Genomic DNA, 5,676 nt, shown 5'->3' with positions numbered 1-5,676 from the left:
TGAGGATGATAACAGTATCTATGAAGGACTGTTGTAAAGAGCATGGGAGACATGCTTGTGCCTTTATTTTCCAGGGATTGCCTTCCCCCTTTCCATCCAAGCCCAGAATCAGCTTTAAGTCACCTGCCTGGAGCAGGGGTAGGAAGAGGGACTAATCTGAAAATTGAAATAGTGTACCAGATTCTTGGATTTAGTTTTCAAGGGCCAGATCCTCCTGGAGAACAGAGATTCTCTGAAATGCAGAACAGCAGTTTGAGAGGGGAAAGAAAGATTTTAAGACCTAGAAGACAGTAAGATTCTTTTGGGCAGAGGTAAGAAAAGAGAAGAAGAGCTGAAACCTCAGAGAGTCTAGGAATGTGGACCCCAATCCTGCTTTCTGGGAGAAAAAGACTCTAGAGATGGGCCAGAATCTCTACAGGGACCTTAAAGGTTTGTCATTACAAACAATTGCAGTTGCTTGTCCTAAACTATCCTATCTAAAGTGTGTTACATTCTTACCTCTCTTAAACAAGGAAGCTTTTCTTTGTTTCTTTCTTTATTTGTTCTTTTTAGTTATAAATGACAGTAGGGTGTATTTTGACATATTATACACACATGGAGTATAACTTCCCTTTCTTGTGGTTGTACATGACATGGAGTTTCACTGGTCATGTATTTATATATATATATATATATATATATATATATATATATATATATATATATATATGAACATAGGAAAGTTCTGTCCAGTTCATTATACTGTTTTTCCTATTCCCAATCCCCTCTCTTTCTTTCATTCCCCTTTGTCTATCTGACAAGGAAGCTTTTCTTATTGACTTGGTCATTATGCACGATCATTACTGGGCAGCTCTAGTGAGTGATGCCTTCGGGTTCTTTCAAAATTAGTAAGATCATTTACCTCTGCATTCCATGGCCCCAGATTGCTGTGCTAATTGATGTTTGAATTTTCTTTCCCTATTTTTTCTCTTGTCCCTTTATTACCAACCATCTCTTGTCCAGTGTCCCTTCCTGCCTGAAGTCAACAGAAGTTCTTCTGTGTGTGTTCCAAAGTTCTTTTCTTAATTTTTTATTTGTTTTAATTAGTTATACATGACAGTACCCTGCACTTTGATACATCATATATAATGAAGTATAATTACTTTTGTGAGTGTGTGTGTGTGTGTGTGGTGCTGGGGATTGAACTCAGGGCCTTGTGCATGCTAGGCAAGCATTCTACCAACTGAGCTATATCCCCAACCCCACGAAGTATAATTTCTCATTCTTCTGGTTGTACATGATATAGAATCCCATGGTTAAATATAGTTATATATGCATATAGTGTAATAATGTCTGATTCATTCTACTATCTTTCTTACTTCCATTCCCCCTCCCCTCCTTTCACTCCCTTCTACCTAAAGTAGCTCTATTATTCCCTAGCCACCCCCGATTGTGAATTAGTATGCACATATCAGAGAAAACTTTCAGCCTTTGATTTTTTGGAATTGGCTTATTTCGCTTAGCATAATATTCTCCAGCTCCATCCATTTACTAGCAAATGCCATAATTTCATTCTTCTTTAATGCTGAGTAATATTCCATTGTGTGTATATCACATATTCTTGATCCATTCATCCGTTGAAGGGTACCAAGTTTGGTTCCATAGTTTAGCTATTGTGAGTTGAGCTGCTATAAACAATGATGTGGCTGTGTCACTGTAATATGCTGATTTTAAGTCTTTTGGGTATCAATGGAGGAGCGTTCTAACTTGCTAGTACAAACTTTGCATGGGCTTAGAAATGAAATAAAAATTTCTTCAACTTGAAAGATAAACAGATTCTGAGTGACAGACCAGGTGCTATGGTTTAGATATGAAGTGTCCCCCACAAGCTCATGTGTGAGACAATGCAAGAATTTTCAGAGATGAAATGAGTAGATTATGAGAGGTGTGACCTATCAATGAATTAGTCCACTGATGGATTAACATGGTGGTAAGTGTAGGCTGGTAGGGTGTGGCTGGAGGAAGTAAATCACTGGAGGGTGTGCCTTTAGGGCTTGTATTTTGTCTTTGGGTGAGCAGAGCTCTCTCTGCTTCCTGGCTTTCATTTCCTGAGCTGCTTCGTCTTTTATGCCATCTGTTCTGCCTCACCTTGGGCCCCAAGCTGTGGAGGTGTCTGACCATGGACTGAACCCCTGAAACCATGAACCCCCAAATAAACTTTTCCTCCTCTACATTGTTCTTATTGGGTATTTTGGTCACAGCAAGTTGAAACTGACTAAGACACCAGGGAGAATTATAATAGATTTTGTAACATCTGTTTTAAATGATTATGTTATAGACTGATTTGTGTCCCCCTCAACCCCAAATTTCCTATGTTGAAATCCTAACATCCAGTCTAACTATATTTGGAGACAGAGCTTATAAGAACGTAAGGAAGGCTAAATGAGTTCATAAGGGTGAGATCCTAACCTTACAGAACTGGTGTCCTTATAAGAGGAAGATTTACGAGAGAGCTCTTTCTACCTCTTTCTCCATATGCACGTAGGATAGGCCATGTAAGAACACAGGGAGAAACAGTTATCTACAAGCCAGAAAAAGTGGCCTCCCCAGAAACCAACCGTGATAGCACCTTAATCTTGGACTTTCTGCCTCTTGAACTGTGAAAAAATAAAATTCAGTAGGTTAATCCACCCTGTCTTTGGTATTCTACTCTATTGTGGTAGACTGAGCACACCGATACAGATTTGATAGAGATTCTTTTTTTGTTTTGGTTTTGTTTTCAGGAGTGGGGTTGGTTGCTAATTTTCAGCATTCTGCCTATGTCATATCAGCATGGAGTTACAGGATAAGTAAAAAGTTCCTTTAGAAATCCAAATATGAGGCTGGGGATATAGCTCAGTTGGTAGAGTGCTTGCCTCACATGCACAAGGCCCTGGGTTCAATCCCCAGCACCACCAAAAGAAAAAAAGAAAAAGAAAGAGAGAAAGAAATTCAAATACAGTATTATCAAATAAAATTGATGATGATGCTCCATTATCAATCTATTGAAAAATATTTTAAATCAAATTCCAGTGCTACAGTTGACCTTCATCTGCATACTTATGCAGTTAGTTTTAGTGGTTATTATTATTAGAGTACAACTTATCAGCACACTGGTTACACAACTAAGCAGGAAAACATATTTGAAGTCCTTTAAGTGACAGTGTTTTAATTAAACTCTAAGTACATTTTTGCAATTGTCACTACAAGTTTTCCCAGTGTACCCTCAAGAAATGTAATCATTTTGATTCTCATTACAATAATTTCTTGCAGAGGTACAGAAAATAAATACAAGTATTGTCTGGCAGCTTTATTTTCCTTTTCTTTCTTTGTTTAAAAGAATACCACCAACTACTTAAAAATAGCTGTGTTGAGATAAATGAGATTAGCCATTCAGATGGAGCCCATTTTTACCTTCATAAATATGCTTTTTTGTTATTGTTTTAAAAGGGAAAAAAGCCCAGCTAGCTAATTAATCCTATTTATGCATTACTTAACTCACAAAGAAAAAATAAAAATCTTAATTTGTTTCCTAGATTATTCTACATCAGGAATGAACAATTACAATTCATGTGCCAAATCCAAATTCAACCACAGGTTGTTTTTTAAGGCCTATACCTAAGGATGAAGATGAAGATGAAGATGAAGAGGAGACAGAGACTTTATGTGGCCATCAGAGCTTAAAATATTCACTGTCTGGCCTTTTACAGAAGGAGTTTCCCAAGTGGTGAAATTATGTATTAACCTTGGAGTAGACTCTAGGAATGGTGGAATAATAGTATTCATATGAAGTCACAAAATAGGGCCAAATGTTCAAAGTTCTTTCACATTTGTTCCTCTTATAGTGAAAATATCATCTAACCAATCACCATTAAATCATAGAGTCTATGGAAAAGTTAAAATATTTTGGAAAAGTGTGTGTGTGTGGTTAATCACTTTTATTCCTCTTCTGATGGTGAAAGTAGTTCCATGGTTCTTACATCAGAATAAAGGAAGAGGCACTGGGTAGAGAGATTCAAAAGGCAATGATCCACAGAAATCAATTGGTTGCATTTGGTGGCAAATCAAAGCAAATTTAAGAGGAACACTTCTACATAGGGCTAAATAGATCACAGATGTTAAATCTACCATTTAATTTCACTGAGAAAAAAATCAAAAGCTAAAAACATTTGCATTGTTCTTGGAAGGTTCCTTTGATAGCCTGACTCTGTCTTTTCATCAAGGATATGTTGCTGAAGAAACCTTATTTATACTGCAAGTAAATAGGTAGAACTGTAACAAGAAGTCTTAAAAATAAAGACTGCTTTTGTTGTGAGCAGCTACCCCATGCAGAAGGTAAAGAACAAAAGAGCATACCTTTTCATTAAGTGTTCAGTGGGATAGGTGGAAGGGTTCTCAATCTTATTTTGGTTCAAAATCAAATACATCAGATGAGCAAAGAACATTAGGAAATAAAGACGGGAGGAAAAATGCATATCTTCCAAAATAAAGAAATGCAATTTAAAATAATCTTGAAGCATCTTTTTGTGCTGATGTCAAATTAGCAAGATTTTTTTTCATGGCACAAACTTTGTGTGCTGACAAGTTTGGAGTAAAACTGTTACACATTTACTGCTATAGGGTGGGGTGGGAATGAGGGCAATATCACCTGGAAATAAGAAAGAAATTAGGAAAGACAATAGAATGAATCAGAGGTAACTTTCCTAAGTGCATAAATGAATACATGACCAGTGTAACTCCACATCATGTATGACCACAAGAATGGGATCCTAATTAGAATAAAGTTATACCCCATGTATGTAGAATATATTAAGATACACTCTACTATCATATATACTTAAAAATAAAAAATAAAAAAATATAAAACAAAAGAAAGAAATTTGGACCCTATATTAAAACTCAGGAGAGGTCCCTTCCCTTTGGCATAGAATGCCCACTTTGGGGAAATTATTATCTTAAGGAAATAATTCAAGAAACAAAAAAACAGTCTTGAATCATAAAGATGTTCACTTGTATATATAAAAACAGGTCATTGGAAATACCAAATATTAAAAATTAGGAGTTGTGAATAAATGATGTTATACTGACTTCAGAGACAATGTATAGGTATTAAATCCTAATAATAAAGACTGTGGAAAACATTTTAGGATATTATCAAGTCAGAAATACAAAACAGTATGCACAATATGTTTATAACTATGAAATATATATTCATTAGACAAAAGCAAAAGCAATATGCACAAATAAAAAGTTATATTGGGGGTAAGTTTGTATAGCTATGGATGCTTTATTGGCTCTAATATTTTGTAATGTTAATATGATAAATTTTCTCCACTAAAGAAAAACTTTGCTGGGCGCAGTGGTGCTCACCTGTAATCCCAGCAGCTCGGGAGGCCAAAGAAGGAGGATTGTGAGTTCAAAGCCAATCTCAGCAACTAAGCAATGCCCTAAGCAACTTAGTGAGACCCTGTCTCTAAATAAAATATAAAAGGTCTTGGGATGTGGTTCAGTGGTTAAATGCCCCTGGGTTCAATCCCCAGTGCAAAAACAAAAAAAGAAAAAGCAAGAAAGGATGAAAAGAAAAAGCTTGCTGAGCTGCTTGCATGTGCATATGAGTGAGCCCCTGAATGAACTAGAATTTAACTCATGCCTTCCTGG

General features: G+C 36.2%; 1 non-coding gene across 1 annotated transcript; it reads left to right on the top strand.

The window, feature by feature from the left end:
* The first annotated feature begins 2,863 nt into the window (after nucleotides 1–2,863).
* Nucleotides 2,864–2,936, top strand: Trnav-cac (transfer RNA valine (anticodon CAC)). Its single transcript has one exon. It is a non-coding gene; the product is annotated as a tRNA-Val (tRNA).
* Nucleotides 2,937–5,676: the final 2,740 nt, after the last annotated feature.

This window comes from Marmota flaviventris, chromosome X (assembly GCF_047511675.1).
Source record: "Marmota flaviventris isolate mMarFla1 chromosome X, mMarFla1.hap1, whole genome shotgun sequence".
NCBI lineage: Eukaryota > Metazoa > Chordata > Mammalia > Rodentia > Sciuridae > Marmota > Marmota flaviventris.
This window is presented reverse-complemented; position numbering and strand designations above follow the sequence as displayed.